At 36.8% G+C, this 19,513-nt stretch overlaps 1 pseudogene; it reads right to left on the bottom strand.

Annotated features, from left to right (window-relative positions):
- Window positions 1-3,641: 3,641 nt before the first annotated feature.
- Window positions 3,642-19,513, bottom strand: part of LOC101649631 — a 51,656-nt pseudogene continuing 35,784 nt past the window's right edge.

The raw sequence follows: 19,513 nt of genomic DNA, 5'->3' as shown, positions 1-19,513 counted from the left end.
CCCTTACCCTCCTGGTATCGCTACTCTCATTCTTGGTCCTGGATATCCTGTGTTTCCAGCTCTTATCTGTACCCATCCAAATCAGGTCTTACTGGTGTGGCCTATGGGGAGTGTTGTGCATTCAAAAGGGCAGAGTCTAAAGTACCCAAGGGCTGCATAGAAACTAGGTAAAAGAATCCAATTAAGAACACAATATTCCCTCTTGGAGGTTTATATATCATATAAGTGATGCTATGTAGTTTTCCCAGTGGGAAGAGGCCCCACCTACTTTACCTATCAACAGAAATGTAAATGCCTTTCTCACTCTTGATCTGAGTTCGCAGTAAACTGCACTAGTTACCCTTGTCTGAATGTCTGTTCATTTGAGATGAACGTAGAACTGCTATAGAGCAAGAAGTGAGTAATCTCCCTCTCCCCACGATATCAGAAACTGACTCCAGAGGGAGGTAAGTTAATGGGAACTCGGCAGCCACACATCCTCATTGTTTGGAGGACCAAATTAGAAAACTCTAGGACCTAAGAATAGAAGCCTACCTTTGTCTTCATGTTTATCTTTACAGTAAGGATACATACAACATTTGCCTTTTGTGAAAAACTGATTTCACTCAGTATGGTGGTTTCCAGGCCCATCCATGTCAGGAGTTGTTTCATGGTTTTTCAGGGATGTGTAGTATTCTATTGTGTGCTTGTTCCACAGTTTCTTTATCCATTCTTCTATTTATGGACATTTAGGCTGTTTTCAACTTTTTGCTATTGTGAACTGTGCTGCAACGAACATAGAAGAACATGTGTCTGTTCTAATTCTTATTTCTTTGGGGAGTATGACCAGCAGAGGTATTGCTGGGTATTATTGCATTTCTATTTCCAGTTGTTTTAGGAAGCGCTATATTACTTTCCATGATGGTTATACATGTTTAGAATCCCACAACAGTGTGTAACAGTTCCAATCTCTTAACACCCTCTCTGACATTCATTATTCTATACTGTTTTGAATTGGGCCTTTATTGTCTGTGTGAGGTGGTAGCTCATTGTTGTTTTGATTTCTATCTCCTAGATTGATAGCAATAATGAGCATTTCTTCATGGGTTTTTAGCTTCCTAGTGCCACTCTGGTGAATTCTCTGTTCATGTTTTTACCCACATTTTAAATGGATTGTTTTTTTCCATGTGTGGAAATGGGTATCTGTTTCCCCACTTGAAATATTTTGGTCCTTAAGATGCACCTGGCCCAAAACATTTTATTTTCAATTGCCTTATATACGTGTGAATTTTGGGCACTGAATAAAGACTGAAGAAGAATTGAAACATTTGGATTATGATGCTGTAAAGAATATTGAAAGCACTGTGGACCGCTAAAAGGCAGGCCAACCTATCTTGAAAAAATATGTGCAGAGTGCTCCTTAGAGGCCAGGATGGTGAGTCTTTGTCTTACATACTTTGGACATGTTGTCAGGAGAGACCAGTCCCTGAAGGACATCGTCCCTGGTACAGTGCAGGGGCAGCATAAAAGACAAAAGGCCCTGCAGGAGATGTGTGGACACAGTGGCTGCCCCAATGGACTCCGGCATAGGCACAATTGTGAGGGTGGCGCAGGACCACGCAGGGTTTCATTCTGTTGTTACTAGAAAGGGTCACTTTTGGACAGAATCAATTTGATAACACCTAGCAACAAGAACATCGGTTTTGAAGAACAAAATGACAAGAAACAATGGTCCCTGATGGTTTTCTCAAAAAGATATGAGTACAATGTTTTGGATATGGTGATTGCAACATATGTACAAGTGTGCTTAATACAACTGAATAATGTATTGTCATAAGATTTGTATGACACCCCTCTAATAAAATGATTAATAATAAAAAATATATATGAGTAGTTATTTCTAAGCAAGTGAGCTTTAATTAGGAATCATAGAAATTTGCAACTGAAGATTATTCAGTAACTTTTTAAAAACTGCAATTATTCAGGTAGAAACTAAGCCACATGATGGAAGAGATTCTCTGTATTAGTTACCCAGTGATCAGGAGAGTATTATTGAAAATACCATGGCTTGGGTCAGGCACACCTTAATCCTCAAAGTAACCGTCTTACTTTTCAACACTTTATCAAGAGTTTTTGTGCTGCAGATTTATCCAATACAGTTCATATATGCACAGGTTAATTCCCAACAAAATATGTTGAAACCGATTTCTGCAATCTGAGGAGGGTTGCAGCCAAGTTCTCACAGAAATGCCCTCTCTCAGTCTCTTTACATCTTCACTTTCTTTGCGTTACTTTTGCATTAGCGTGACCCTGTAGGACCAAGTGAAATTGTCCTTTTGGGTTTCCTTGGAGAGCAGAAGACCAATCTTTCTCTGGATCATCTCCTTCAAACCGACCCAACTTTTTGTGGGAGTAGAAAGCATCCTCTTTCTCCCTCAGAGAGGCTGGTGTTTTCGAATTGCTGACCTTGAGGTTAGCAGCTCCATATGTACCCTTGTATGCCACCAGGGCTCCTTAGAGCACTTACATCCCCCCGCCCCCCCAATCAGTTTAGTAATGGATCCCAAGAGGATCTACTGGGTCAATGTAATTCAAGACAGAGAGTTCAGCTCAGAAGGTTATGGTGTCTCTGTTCTGGGATTCAACAGAGATAATTTTGATACAGTTTCTTTAAGGACTAACTTTGGAGCTAATTGTGAAGAAATCGTACGAAAATTGAAAACCGCATCCCTAAGTAAGAAAAGGCAAGGAACATCGTGCTGAGAAAAAATGTTCTTACTCCCAGAATTCACTTGTCTATTCTTCGGGCTTGGCAAGAACTTTGTTGAGAACCTTCCTTTCTTGGTACAACAGCCCGGACCTTGCCCTTTCCACACACTTTTGCTCCCCACGCTAGAAACAAACATTTACAAAGACACCATCAGAGTCCCTCCAGGGTGCCCTGCCAGTCTGGGTAGAGAATCTCCAGGATGGGTAGAGAAATGAGAACCATCCTTCAGAACTCTACACCCTAAATGGAAGACTTGTCAAAAAAATAATAATAGCATCACAATGTTACACTTTTGTTTAATAAAGATTTCTAGGCCTTTGTAGTAATACATTTTATTATCCGTCTAAATGGGTGTATGCATGTGTATAGAGTAGATTTTATTTCTTAAACTATTTGTAGGAATATTATATTTTTAAAACCTTTTAGGATCATTCCATTTTTAATTTTACAATGGCATATGATGTGATAGCCAATATGTAAACATTATGTGTGCTCCAAAAGTACAGATTTTAAATTATAAGCCATTTAGTTTTAATTAAAATGTATCCTTTGAATACAGGTGTGATTTCACATTAAAACCTAGCTTTCTGTCTTCTATGTACATACTGCATTTTTAAAGATTAGCCATAACCACGTTTCGAAAACTTTATAGGTGATCTGACATATTCACCTATTTTTGAAGATCTTGTTTTAACAAGATTAACTTGAATATCACTTTTACGTTTTGTGTACTTTGCATGGTTGTCTTTGACCCTTCTCTTGCCTTCTCTAGTTCTTCTTTCTTAGGATTGCCGCATAGGACGTATCCACCTTTTATTCACGTACTTTTCGGTGGTGCGCTGCCTCAGCGTCTCTGCTGTCATGTTCCGCACGTCTCTTTGTGCTTGCTTTTTTATCCAAATAGTCGATTCCATCCAGTTTTTAATCTTTTACCCCGTGTTCCAGCGCTCTCCCTTTGAATCTTCTCTTGCTGTCCCTTTTTGCTGGGGCTCTTGATCTTTTGGTTTAGTTCGCCCTCGATCAGAAATGATGCTCGGTCATGCTGTGTTTTCTTCCTTAAAGACTTTACATTGAAAAACTGTTCGATAATAAGTAGGAGAAAGTTAGAAAAAATTAAAACTTTGAAAAATGACAGAACTGATTCATTAGCATGAGAATCAGTACAACTGCTACCATTTCTCTCCTATTGATTAAAGTATTTCACATGAATAATAAGCCGATCCTTCATTTATGAACTCCTTTTTATGGAAAAATACACAGAGAAAGATTTTCCAAAGGGATACATTAAACAGTGGGCAATCCAGTGAATAGTTACTTGAAATATGAAAATAGTAAATAGATTGAGATAGATGCACACACATATTGACAAATATATTCTCTAAAGTATAATTTCAGTGTTTGAATATAGGTTGGAAAAACAATAACTTAATTTATAGTAAAATATACCTGTAGCTAGGTATCCAATTGTTCGTGACATTTTTCAAATTATTTAAAGGGAAAATCTACATATGTTAACATGCCTCTCATTTACCTTAGCATGTTGTGTTGTAACTCTATGTGAAAATTTAAATACATGATGTGTGCAATATGATGATTATTGTGCTTGGGATTTTTGACATACAGTAGTATGATCAATGCTACTAACTTTTATTTTCATTACACCTTGCAGGAAAATTGTTATAAGAAAGATAATATAGTGTGTTGTTGCAAACTCCAATCTACCTCCCAGCCATGAAGTCTTTGCCTACACATAGCAATCCAGTAGGACAGCATAGAATGGCCCCGATGGGCGTCCAAACCTGTAATTCTCTACGGTAGTAGAAAGTCTCATCTTTCTCAAGCTGAGGAGCTGGTGGTTTTGAACTGCTGACTTTGACATTAAGCAGTCCACCATGTAACCCCTATACCACCAGGGCTCTAATTGATACACAGGCAGAGGACAAACACAAGTTCCTTTTTTTTTTTAAATCATTTTGTTGGGGCTCTTACCTCTTATCACAATCCATACATACATCCTTTGTGTCAAGCATATTTGTACATATGTTGCCATCATCATTTTCAAAACATTTTCCTTCTACTTGTGCCCATGGTATCAGCTCATTCCCCACCCCTCTCCTTCCCTCCCCTCTCTGCCTCACGAGCCCTTGATAATTTATAAATTACTATTTTTTTCATGTCTTACACCAACCATTGTCTCCTTCACCCACATTTCTGTTGTTCTTCTCCCTGGGAGGGGGTTATTTGCCAATCATTGTGATTAGTTTCCCCTTTATCCCCCACCTTCCCCTTCTCCTCCTGATATTGTTACACTCACTATTGGCCCTGACGGGCTTATCTGTCCTGGATTCCCTGTGTTGTGTACTCTTATCTGTGCCAATGCACATGCTCTGGTCTAGCAGGATTTATAAGGTAGAATTGGGGGTTCTTTTTTTCATGGACTGCTTAATCAATTCATTCTTGCATAGGAATCATGATAATCTCTGTTTCAGTCCATTTGTAGTTTCTGTGCTGCCGAATAGAGCATCAAAGGCAAGTTCTTAATGACTTGAGTGGTACATGAAATCGACAGAGAATCACACACTGAGCAGTGCTGTATAGAACATAGAGGAATGACATGTTCTGGTGCTATAGGTGAGGAAATGGCATGGGGGGGGTGGGCAGGGCTATCTAATCTTCTCTGGGTACATAAGGGGCAAGGAGAATACAGATCCACATCTGCCTAAGGATGAGTCCTATGGGGCAGAAATTATATGTGCCTCCAGTTCTTTCACCTTATTCTGACACCAGGCGTTTCTCCCACTAGATGCTATTTCTCTGCTAGGTTAGAGAATGCATGGCACTGTCCTCACGGAACTCACAGGCAGTACTCGCATTTGTAGGGATATTAGGGGAAATATCAAGGTACCACACATGAGGATATGAAAGTAAAGTTCTTTATTCACAACAGCAACTCTTCTAAGACATGCCAGCAGGTACATCTCTCTCTGGTTCTCTGCCTTTCAGGCATGAGGCTCCTGGTTCTTCCCTGCATGAGCAAGGGTCACAGTGTTTCTTTAACCATTATAAAGGCCCAACAGGTACCGTATTCTATAAGCCAGACTGCTAACCAAAGGCACTCCATTTTGCTTGTTCTGTGGGCCTGGAAACCCACTACTTGATAGGACAAGTTCGAGATGCTCCTCTGATCTTTCTCGGGATTATAGTCCCCTGTCGCCACCTTTAGGAAGGGATCTCACAGACACTCCGCTTTCTTGATGGTTACAGACATTTGGGTATAAGAGTGAGACATCTCAGAAACAGAAATAGAGAAAGTGTTGCCTTCAAGAAAGAAGAGCCGCCAGGGGACACCAATCCCTGATTTAGAGTCCGCTATAGTTTATTTTCATTTTCCCAAATAGTCATTTGGTAGAAGTTACAAAGATTATGGATCAAAGATACATAGCAAGTAATTTCACTTCACCGCAATATATTAGGAAGAAATCTAATTTATATTGTTATGGGAAACTCTTTATTGAATACTGAATGATTGTACAGATTCAGAATTCATAGATACAGAAGCTAGTTTAAAAAATTAAAATAAAGCACTTTTTAATTTTTGAGGTTTGTTACATAATCTTTTCCAATAACAATTTTCAGCCCTTTGTCTGCTAATGTAAGCTTTGATTTCATGACTGCTAGATCCCTATGCCATGGTAGAACTCTCTCTCTCTCACTGCTCTCAAGTCGTGCCGACTCCTAACGACCCTATGCTTCAGAACAGAACTGCCCCCGGGAGTTTCTGAGACTACCACTTCTTACTGGAGTCACAGCCCAGTCTTGCTTCTGGCCAAGTGGCTGGTGTTTCCAACTGCTGACATGGAGGATCACTGCTGGCCTCGTGGCTACTGGCCACCAGGGCTCCTGTAGTGATGGATAAGCAGAATGGCATATTTTAATTTGAAATATTAGCATTTTTAATATATTGGTCCTACTATGAAGGGTGTAGTGATTCAATAAATATCTACAAAGTGAATTGTTGGGAGTTTGAATCCACCCAGTGGGGGAAAGAATTGGCTCTCTGATTTCATGAAAGTGTCCAGCCTGGGAAGCCCTGTAAGTCAGGTCTCCTCCGCCCTGCATTCTTGAGACGATGGGAAATAGAGCCCACTTAATGGCAACAAATGCGGTGTCACCCATCATTGTAGTCTACTCCCCCCAAAATATAGCTAAAACTAAAATTTTAGTTTTCAGCAAGATTTAAAGCAAAGCAACATATTCACTGGACACGAGTCATGATTTATAGTTGGGGATTAAATATTTTTGCATTCAGGGATATAAGTACTTTAAAGATTTCTGTTCTAACTAAAAGTAAGTCCACAACTAAAAGTAGAGAGTTTTTCTTTGTTTATTATTTCTGCTTTAAAGATTTCTGTTTCAAGTTAAGCAGAATCAATCTACATTGATCTTCCTTTGGTTCATTATTTCTGCTTTAATCAATGCCGAAGGAAAGAATCTGGGTTTGTTTAATGCTTTTTAAGCTTCTCTTTAGAGATCATTAGGAGTCTACTCTTGAGAACCGTTATCATGCCTTACTTATTTCTGTAAGTTCTATAGAGGCCAGGCCTGGTAGGTGTGCATGCTACTTTAAATTCAGTTATATTTTCTTTAATACATTATGTTGTTCTTACATTCTTTAAAATATTTCTTATTGAAAGTGTCAAGGACAAGCGGAAGCGCACTAATCTCCTCACACTGGGGCTCAAGAATAGGCTGGAAGATATGTTTTTGAGATTCTAAAATCAACATATTGTTGATGTATTCAGCTTTAAGATTCCTATTTAATAGATAACATGCAAGGAGTTTAATGTAATACAATTTTGAATGATTTTATAATTTAATTAATAAAAACCTAACTCTTCCTCTCCTTCTGTCTTAAAAGTGTAACTAGTATTTGAACAGTCTTTTCCAACATGTTATATATGCAAGTTTTACTTTCTAAAACTAATTTCAATTGTAGTTATAAAAATATTTTAATAGAATCTTCTTAAAATGTACTACAAAACAGTGTAATATCAGTGAGAAGAAAACAAAAAACAAATACATTAGAACTAACTCTCTGAAATTTTCATATCTTAACCAAAGTGGCATAATTCATGTCAATTAATTCTCTGAACTTAGTTTTTCATTAGTTGCTTCAGTTGTATATAGGAAAAATACAATTCTGACATTCTTATTTAAAAAAGAGAGACAAAAACAGGATTCCAGGAATCAATGTGAAATTTTAGTGTAATTTTGAGCATCCAAATTAAGTCAAGAACTAAGATAAATTATTCTCAACTATAAATAGTGGATAATTCAGTATCAGAGGGAACTCCAAGAAAAGTCCGCCCACTAATGGGAACACAAACTCTTCTGGGTCTTAGAAGATAAGAAATAGTAAGACGTGCTCAGAAGCCTTTAAAGAATATGAGTGTCATTTATTTTTAGACTATTCAAGTGATGAAATGTAAATTTTCCTGTGGCCCACACTTTAAATAGTAGGTGCTATATAACTTGATACATAATATATGTTTGTTATTTAAAAAGTGTCATAGGTCCATTTATTGCACAAGGTAATATAGAAAAGAAAATTTCTCAAAATACAAATCTAATGTAAGCATTAAGCTCACTTATCAGCCAGGAGTTTATGTGTAGAGTGTAGATTGATACACCATGAAAACAAAAGTTAAAAATAAATATTAAAACAGCTTTAAATATATATATAAATATATATAAATCCATCATATATCTCAATAAGTTAGGAAATTATAAAAATATAAAGTATCCATATTTCAATAGGTATGATTAAAATATTTTGTTTGAGTTTCAAAGGCTATTTCATCTGGAAAATATATTATTTTATTTATTAACTAGTCATTATATTTAAATATGCACTTGGGTGGCACAAATGATACAGCTTCTTGTTATTGTTTTGTTTTGTCTTAATGAGTTGAAAGGTTCTCTTTTCAAACTTACCCAGTGGCATCTTGAAAGATAGACCTGATTCTCTTTTTTTTCAGAGAAGTCACAGTTTTGAAATGGTATACAATTTTGCATGGCATCCCCATGCTTTGAAATTGACTCAACCACATTTTGTTATAAGAAAATGCTTCAATGTGAATATGGGTCCATATTACTTACAGCTTTGAAAAACTTGATCTAAGCTTTGTTTTTCTTATACCCCAGACTCTATGAAGTCCTTAAAGAATAGTAAGCAAATGATGTATCATGGCCTGAAATAAGCATTTCATAGGTGACAGTGTGTAATACTGATTGCAGAAAAGGTCACAGAAAAGAGGCATAATTTGGGGTGCAAAAATAATAAAGATTCCGACTACATTGATACAAATAACTAAATCCTCACTGTCATATAGAAAGAAAGCATGTGTGTGCGCCTGTGTTTGACTGTGTGTGTAGGCAGTGATGAGTTGGAGAGTTACCAACCAACATTAAGGATTGTAAATCATATAATCTGAAGTCGAAGGAGGGATTAATGTCAGCACCGAAAGTGTGAGAATCCGGTGTGCAGAAGGTGATGGATGACAGTGGGAGCCCCAGATACATTCGTGAGAACCACATAGAAAGTCAGCCTTCGGTGACCTCCGTCTCTCTGTAATTGAGCGGAAAGTGGCTCCTCAATGCGTTGGAGAGCTGAGTAGAGGAGATCAAAGAGATGACCTGACCTGAACAGCGAGTGCCTTTCCGTTGATGCCCTCGGATGCACCCTGGACCTGATCTGGTTATCAACAAATTCCCTAATTCCGTTTTGTTTTGTTTTTCTGTTTGTTGATATTAGGGTTGATCTCAGAGGTGTTATGTTCTTGGGGTTCACCCTCCCTAAGCTGTGTTACATGTTTCTCTGATTTTTAGTAAATGAAACCCAGGATTGATGAAGCTATAGCGACAGCAAGTAGAATAAGGCTGCCAAGGGAGGTGGTATCACTGGCGTGGGGCGGAGGGGGCGGTAAACGGCAGACAATGGCAAGGAAAGAAGGTAAAGAATATTTAGAGTCTGATTGTGGTAGCGATTGTACAATACCGCTGGGCATGACTGAACTATGGTATATGTATTAACTACCAATTAATATTTTAAAAGAATGATATAGCAGCAACAAAATAAAATGTTTAAATAAACAACAAAAAAGAAACAAGTGAGATGGAATTAAAACCTAAACACTAATAATGAGGCCTGTGATTTTAGCTCTGGTAAGTAAAGCGTTTACAATCCTCTATCCTACACCCAGGACACACGGAATCCAGGAACAGAAATGGGAGTGGCGACACCAGAAGGGTAGGAGCCAGGTGGGGAGAGGTGGGGATAAGGGGGGTACCGATAGTGCTGATGGACGTATAACCACACACAAACCCCCTTGAGGGGGACGAACAACAGAAACCGTGGTGGAAGGGAGACAGCATTCAGTGTAACATAAGAAAATAATAATAATTTATACTTTATCAAGGGGTCCTGAGGGTGGGGGTGGGGAGGGAGGGGAAAAGGGGAACTGATATCAAGGGCTCAATAGAAAGTAAATAGCTATAATAGAATGATGGCAACATATGTACAAATATGCTTGATTCAATTGATGTATAGTTGTTATAAGAGCTGTAAGATTCCCAATAAAATGGTCCTTTAATAATAAAAAATAATAAAATGTGGAAAAATTTTAAAAATCTATAACATGTATTGGTTTTATGACATCTGCAGAGCCTGGGTTAAGGATTCATTTTCTACTAAGGCCTAGCAGTCCACCAAATGCTGTTACCTAACAGATGAGCAGTCATTTACAAAGAACGGCAGGGCTTTGCTTCCCCATCATAAGGACTTATGCTATAATTCACCAAAGACATGCAAGAGGAGGCGATGATGTTAAAAAGGAAGCACTAATGTGGAAAGACCCAGGGCTCCTGGGTATCGCAAACAGCTAGGAACGAGAGCCTTCCCCTGGAGCAGACATCCTGAATGCAGACTTCCAGGCTTTTATTCAGTACGGAATTAAAGTTCTGTTCTTCAAAACCACCTGCTTGTGGTATTTTTGTTCAGGAGCACTCAGAAATGAAAACAACATATCTACGTTTTATTTTGTCAGGCACAAAAATATATGCTGAAATTTCCACATGTTATAAAATACCAAAAATAAACTCTATGTCCAAACTATAAATTAACAAAATGTTCTAGGTTAAGTAATTACTGTGGCACAATGGTTCAAATGTTGAGTTTCTAACTGGAACGCTCACGGTTTACACGTCTCCATAGCTCAGTGGGAGAGAGATGAGACCTTCCATAAAGATTGACAGCCATCAAATCTCTGCAGTCAGGTCCACTCTGTCCGATAGGGACAGCACTCGTTGGAATCCAGGGGGGTGCTTCAGTTTTGTCCTCATATATTTGACACATTTTATTGTTGTTCCTATATAATTATAGTGATAATGTTAAGCATTTTGAGCTTTATAATTTTGTGACAGCAATAAAAACATCTTCAGAAAACTTTATTTGAAGGATGCTATGCATTTTCCATTGCTATCAAACGTAAAAATGATATAAAAGATCTGTAGGATATATAATCTCTGTAATATTTTTCTGTGAGCTGGAGAGCCGTGGTTCCTTTAGGAAGCTGAGGTCAAATACACTCCATATATTATTAAGCAAACATTGCAGAAAATAAAATCATTTAGAAGCAAGACTATAGAATACAGAACTTTTTTTTCCTTCATAGTATTAAATAAAGATTAAAGAACGTTTTTACTTTCAGAAATGTGTCCACAGGTAAAATAATATCACCCAAATGTGGGACTGGTGCCATTTTTCCTTTTTCCTTCAGTTCATATTAAATGAGTTAATATATTCTGTTAACCTATAACATTTATTTTTCCTTAGGCTTTTCCACTTATTATAAGAAGAAAGTTAATAGCAAGCATTGAAGTTCAAAGTAAATATGTGAACACCTGAACAGTTTCTGTATTTCATTTTATATCCTAAAGACGTTATTCCTAGTGGGAAACTTTTATGGCTTTTAAATTAATCTCTTCAGAATTTATGATTTCTCCCTCTTTTGATAAAGACTTACTTTACTAATCATTACTGAAAACACATGAAGCATATTTTTTTAGTGTTAGGTTTTCATTAAAGGGCTGGCTAGATGAACACTAGGTTTTGACTTGACATTTTAATATTAAGAATAAAGTGACCAGCTAGAGCACTATTACAGGCGGCAGACTCTGTGAAGATTTAGTAAAACCTTGTTAAACATTCAGCTTTCGAATAATGTTGAAGGAAAGAAACAAAAACTATGTAGAGTTTCTGAAGTGAGAGAAAGATGAGCTTGTCTGCTGCTGAAAAGACTTGCAGGCTGATAATTCCTCAGAACCAAGTCGCTGTCTGTCCTGAAGTCCCACTGAGTCAGATCGACTCAAGGGCAGTGGGTTCGATGGTCCAAACAGAGTGCTGTCCTTTTTCTTTCATGTATATGAGAAGGACTTCAAAACTAAAAGGAAAAAATGAAAATATTTTAAAATTCCATTTTCCATGAACTTATTGAAGCCCCTCAAAGTACACTTATGTGTCTAGATGTATATCTATTTCTATCTGAAGAAAAGAGAGCATCACCCCCTTCTACCATTGTGCCCTGTTATAGCTGCTTGTTCGTGCCTTTATGCATTCTTTAATCCTTCTGCCACTTTGTGATTTCCTAATTGAGAACTCTGAGCTACCAAAATACCAGACCTGATTTTGAATGATTTTACAAAGTTGCTTAATTTTAATATTTTAGGTATTTTATGAAAATCAATAGAGCCAATAAATCTCACTGAGGAGAGTCCACTTAGACTAATCATGGCTCTCCAGAAAAACAGGATAAATAAAATGTTGTCAACATCAGGCTCTGAAAGTCAGGTAACAGCTGGAAACTTTGAAAGGATAATTCAATCAAAATTCCTTTTCTTGGAAATTTCTTCCGCCCCAGCGGCCCCTCAGTTTTTAAGACTTCCAAGTGATAGGATGTGGTCTACACACCTTACAGAAAGCTTATGGAGGCCAGTCTCTTTTACTTAAAGCCAAACGATTGTAATTGTTAATTACATCTTCAAAATTCCTTCCCATCAACTTTTTATATCTAGAATATGCCATAAAATAAGAATTCTACATTTATGTAGTTAGTACCGTGAACATTTTAGAAGTCACTCTCAGGGTTGACTAAGCACCAGCTTTCCATACTATGGTCGAAAGGACATGCAAACCATTACATCATTCTAAAACGATTTTATTTTATTTGGTAGGCAAACGATTTCTCATGAATAAATACTTCAATAAGCATGCTATATTTTGCAAAACTATTTGAAACACAAGTAAGTATTCAACAAAATGACTTTAAAGAGAAGAGTATCTTTTAATTTTTGCTTGTTTGTTTGCAAATTTTTCCACATTGGATCTCGGTGTCTTTCTATTTAAATTGCCCTTATTGAACTCTGAAATGTGGGTGTACATCTGAGAGCTGTTAGAAAAAAGGCTTTCTGAAGAAATTCCTCTAAGAACAATCTGCTCGTGTTTGAAATAGCATCTTGGGCTTGCTGTGTAGATGTAAGTATATGACATATGGGATTCATTTCTATGTGCATGTGAGGCTGTCATTTAAGTAAAAGTAACATTTTTTTCCTATTGTTTGCAATCAGTGAAAAGTAAAGAATAGACAATTTCCTCCATGTTTTTATTTCATTTTGTTTTTGTAAGCAGTTTTTATTTGACATTTTATTTCATACATTATAAAATCCATTTATTGGTTTAAATAAACTTTCATTTTGCTGCAATACTTGATAAATTTATAAATAGGAAATATAAACTGATAGATATTAATAATATTCTGCAATTAGATCATTTGAGTAATGCTCAGTGACATTTCACTTGATGAATCACAGCACACACTGAAATCATATTCTTAAATGGAAAAGACCGGAAGCCTTCACAAATTCTACCCTCACATTTTACAAAAAACAAACAAAAATAAACAAAAACCAACAGGTCTTGTAACACTCTAAACAGTAAACAATTGCATCTTGCCTGATAATGCATTCATCTTTAAATTATCAAATAGTCAACAGTGACATCACAATGTAATTATCTGAGATGATTATTTTTTCAAAACCATGTTATCATATCATTCCATAGCTCAATCACATCAAGCAGTATTGATTAAAAATAATAACTTCAGATAATCACGTTGTGATGTCACAATTGCTACCAAAATCCGTTTCAAATTATTCTTTTCCTTCCTGAACTCCTTGACATCCGCTCCTCTTTCCCGCCCGCTCCCATGCCCAGCACCACCACTGCACCCCCAGGAAACCTTATTCTACTTGCTGTCCCTACAGTTTTATCAATCCTGGCTTTCAAAATACTGAAAAAAAGAAAATACATATAACAAAAATTATATTATATAATTTTTTCAGAGGGTGACCCCAATGACATAACACATCTGAGAAAAACCCAAATATAAACAAATAAACAAAATTGCAGGAAAATGCTGAAAACCAGATCGGATCTAATGTGCCTCAGAGGGGGGATCAGCTAACAAAGTTGTAACAGTTCTGGTCAGGTTTATCCCTTTGATCTTCCACACTCCTCTCTCTGGTGTGGTCTGTGGAGTCACCGCTCTCCTCCTAGCCCACTGTGAGGGAGAGAGGGAGGTCCCAGGAGCTCATTTCCTATGTGGATCCCACAAAGGTATCGCGGGCTCCCCCTGTCATCCACAGCCTTCTGCAAACCAGATGCTCACCATTTAGGCCCTCATTTGATGAAGCGGTTATTTAAAAAAAAAATAATTCTGCAAGATTAAATAAAAAGCATTTGCTTTAATTCAAATACTTTCATATTGCTCAACTCACAAAACCTCATGTTTGATGTTACCATTTGCAGAAAAAGAAAGGAAAATAATGGTAGACAATGGGATAACGTTTAAGCTTTCATTTCTATCCTTTTTTAATGGTAACATCAAAGGTAGGACCACTGTCTACTGCAACGGGAAGTGACATCCAGTCTCGTCGTGTTATGAGGTTCCATTTTAAATATCCTCCAGGACAGGTTATGAGAAGTTATGATTTTATTTTACTTTCTAACAGCATTTTTTCAATTCCCTGATTTTATCTACTATCTTACCATTTTTCCTTATTTCATACATATTCTGATTTATTTATCTCATTATCACCTATCTAAAATATATCCATTAACTAGAATATCAAACTTTTTCAATATTTTTATTATTCACATTGGCCATGCTATCTACATTTTCTCCTTCTTTCATAATCAATCTTACGATTTACCTCAATAAGTTGATTTTTTTCTTTGCTTTTTTTAATAAGTTGATTTTTAACAATGACGTTTTCTGGATAAACAGTTTATATAGGACTCTACCAAGTTTTTGATATCTGAGATACTTCATAAAATAATGATGCTATATCTATGTGGTTAGTGCCTAGTACACTTTAGGAATCTCTGTTACATAAAACACCTACGTCATGAACACATTACTACTTGAAATTTGATGATTCATATGATCAATAAGTAAGATGATATATTTCACATGTGAAATCAAAATAAATATTTGGCTGATTTTAAAGAATAAATTAAGTGATATAGATTTCTTTCATCAGATCCCATTCATACAGAAGCGTTCCTACCCCGTGGTTCTGAAATAGGAATTCCTGTATTTAACCAAAGGGAGCAGTGTCCAGCCCTGTGCCATCTCGACAATAGGGCTGCGCTTGAGCTCCCGTCACCACAGTGGGGTCACTCCGCCTGACGCGGCTCTTCTTTCCAGTGACTCTGATTTACCAAACACAATATCCTCCTCGCAGGTTGGGCTCTTCTGCTGAAAGATGCAAAGCTCTGTGACACGGTCTTTTCAGCCTTGCTTCTAAGCTATACTTCTTCCCAGACAGATAGACCACGTTCACTGCCAATGCCATAATTCAAAGGCATCAATGATCATTTTCTTTCCCTTAATCGTTGTAGTTTATATGCATTTGAGAAGATTAAGAATATCATGCTTTGGGTCAGACTTTGGACCTGAAATCATATTAGAAATCATATCCTGGATTTCTGACATTCTAAGAAGTTTTTATGCAACAGATTTGTCAAGTGCATTAAGTTATTTGATTTCTTGACTATTTTTTCCATGACGATCGACTGTGGACATAAGTAAAATTAAATCTGTGAAAAATTCAACTTTAAAAATGTATTATGACACTGACCGTTGATCTGCTTGCGAGAACTTTGGTTTTCTTTATGCTCAGATGTAATCCATTCTGAAGGCTGTAGCCTTTGACCTTCATTAGTAAGTGCTTCAAGATCGCTTCACTTTCTGCAAGCAAAGTTGCGGCATCCGTATATTACAAGCGTAAATGAGCTTTTCTCCAATCCGGATGCCATATTCTTCTTCGTATCGTCCAGTTTCTTGGATTATGTGTTTACCATACAGGTTAAATAAGTATGGTAATTAAATATATAGATTAAATAAGTATGGTGAAAATAATACAACACTGACAAACACCTTTCCTGATTTTAAACCATTTATGGTTTGAAAAACAACCTCTTGATCAATGTTCAGGTCCTACATGAGTACAATAAAGCATTGCTTTTCCTATTCTATATTTGTACTGATTGGCACATTGAAATGCCTTTGTATCATGAATAAAAGTCAGGTAAACACTTTTCTAGTATCAGTTCTTTCAACCAAGACCAAGTTGACATCAGCAATGATATCCGTCATCACGTACCCTCTTCTGAATTTGCTGATAAGTGATGAGTCTACATTCACAGTTTTATATTTTTTCCTTAAGATTTGGGGAAAGGAACATTTTGCAAGTTTTGTAAAACTATATTAAAATGACTGTTAATTATATTATATGGTTTGATCAATTAAAATTGACCTTGGTAATAATATATTAGCATTTTTTACTTGTAGATAGTAGAAATTTAATCAGAAATGGTGTTGCTAAATAACTCAAATCATATTAGGTCATTTTCAGAGTATCAATCTTCCATAATTTCATGTTTATCAGCCCAGTTATGAGAAGGAACTGACATACACATATTCTACATTAAAGTGTAATATACTATATTATGCTATAATATATTGTTGTGTTATATACAAAGCTGGTTAATGTTTAGCATGGCCATAAAGTGTAATGTTTAGAGTATGTTGTTTCATTCCAAGAGAAATCATTTTTTATCTCTATAAGAAAATATCTGACCTCCATTTTGATGCCTGACTGCTGAGGTCTTCGTAGATGTCCCCTCCCTTTCCCCTTGGGCTTCCCATCAGCTCAGGCTGATTAAAAAGGCCAGTCATCTCTTCTCTTTCAGTGCAGGTGCAATATTTAAATTTCCTGACCAAGGAAGATTTTTTTCCTCAGTCCCACTCCTTAGCAATTATAATGGCTAACACCAACTCCCTCTGCTTTTCAAAGCTAATCCAGATCAATTTGTGCCCACCCAGCTCTTCCTGGAAGGTGGCTGTGCACGCCATACCTTCTTGTTCTCCAGTTCTCTCAGGGCAGGGAGCGTCATTGGTCTTGTGCTGCTCAAACGGAATTATAAACGTGAGTCCCTCCTATTCATGCAGCAGAACTATCTAACAATCTCCACAAGACAAAGATCTACATGTTAAACTCTGTCCCTTCTGAGTTGCAAAATAGCTCTGAAATCAAAGTCTGACATTCTTCTATAAAAACACACAGATATCACGTTTGCCTATTTCTAAGACTTAGTGTTTCTGACACATTTGTAATACCAATGCACAGGGAAGTCATCAGTCTGTCTGCCTTTCTGTCCTCCTGATAGATTCAAATACATACTTCAAAAATTATTCTCAAATGTTACCTTATTAATTAGTCATTCCCTCCACTGTCCCCTTCTCTACCTACATCACAATGGCTTAATGTAATCCTATTGTTTTCTTGTGACCCACGAGTTTTGCATGCTTTTAAAATTTATCATGTGTTCTTATTATCTGTTGTGACAAACATTATATATTATTCATTTTGTATTCCCAGCATGCTATAATATGCCTGTAACAGAGAGTAGAGTAATCTTTTTCAATGAATGAATGGATGACCCATTCCATTTGGATTCAAGAAGGTTTGTGATAGCCCAAAATAAACACCTGCATAGCAAGGTGCACCACCCTACCACAACACCAACCCCCACCACCACCTCCACCTCCACCACCACCTCCACCTCCACCACCACCTCCACCTCCACCACCACCTCCACCTCCACCACCACTACCCCACCACTGCCACCACCACCACCACCACTGCCACCACCACAGACATAGGCCAGTTCTGAACTACACTGATGTAACACAGCACAGTGTAACTGATCTCTCAGATTTTTGAGGCTGTAAATCCTCACCGGAGCAAAAATTCTATGTTTTCTACCGTAGAGTTCTGGTAGGTTTGAACCACTAATCTTGTCGTCCAGTGGTCAACAAACTGTTTTACCAGAGCTCCTTGGATTAATGTTTGTTGTTATTATAAAGTCTCAAACTGAGATAATAATGGATAATGATGTGAATATACAGTTAGTTATGTATTCATAATAAAAATGCAATTGTCAACTTGGTAGAGTTACTAATAATTTTTTGCTTTTATACATAGGAAAATAGATCGAGAGAAGTTAAGCAAAGAATCAGTGTCCCTCATACATGAGACGTTTTTCTAAGATCCGTATCAAAGTCTATCAGGCTCTGGAATCTATGTTCTTTCCAATAACATCCATAATGCAAGGAATTTCATTTTCATGGTATCTAGAATATGCAACACGATTATATAACAATAATTTTGGTAATTATAAAATGACTAAATTTTAAAACATCAAATGCTGATTCTCATAAAGTTAAAGTTTATTTTCAATTGCATTTAAGTAAAAACTCCAGTTTTCAAATTAACAAATTAACAAACCCCCAAACCAAATTGACTCCCATGGCATCAATGGTAACTTATAGCTACACTAACTGTTTAAGAAAGTGGAAATTCCCCCGTATCCCTCAGAGTAGCTGGTGGTCTTGTGCTGCGGACCTTGCGGATCACGGGCGAATGTTTCACCACTACACCATCATGCACATACAGATTCCATATTCTTTCTGAAATTCAGTGCCTGGGTCATATCATAATTTAAGTGCTTTGTAAATCAGTACTAGGTGAGCTTGTATAACTAAGCCTCTATTGTTCTTGTATGGCTAATTTGCTGTGAACCTGAATCTTACAGAGTTGGATCCATGATTTTTGTTCCCAATTTACATTTCAGGTCTATATATTTAAGTGTTCTTTGTACTGATTATTTAGCTTTGTAGTAAAGTAAATTATCAAATGCTATTTTTTTGCTACAACTACACATTTACCGTATTTTCTTTTCCAAACTATTATTTTAGTAATTATTAAACCAAAACTATGGTCGCACATTTTTTCTAAATCAAGTCAATATTAATGCTTGCTTTTTATCAAGAAAGAGAATTCCAACTTAAAAACAAAAAAAAGAAACGTTGCTTGTGTGACTCCAAGGAACCCAGGATGGAGGGTGGTCACAGGGCAGGACCGGGGTAGAAGGATGGGGACATACTGTTGTTGACTTCATTTCTTGAGATGGACTGGGAAATATATATATAGTATGCTTCTTTTTAAAACAAACAAACAAAATCCCTCCTGATTCCTTATCCCTCAAATCTAAATAGTGGTTTGAAAGAATGTTTTTTTTTT

The sequence above is a fragment of the Echinops telfairi genome, unplaced genomic scaffold, assembly GCF_000313985.2.
Source record: "Echinops telfairi isolate 266 unplaced genomic scaffold, ASM31398v2 ScPeMD7_3533;HRSCAF=4204_0, whole genome shotgun sequence".
NCBI lineage: Eukaryota > Metazoa > Chordata > Mammalia > Afrosoricida > Tenrecidae > Echinops > Echinops telfairi.
The sequence above is the reverse complement of the archived record's forward strand: the minus strand, read 5'-3'. Positions and strand labels throughout refer to the sequence as shown.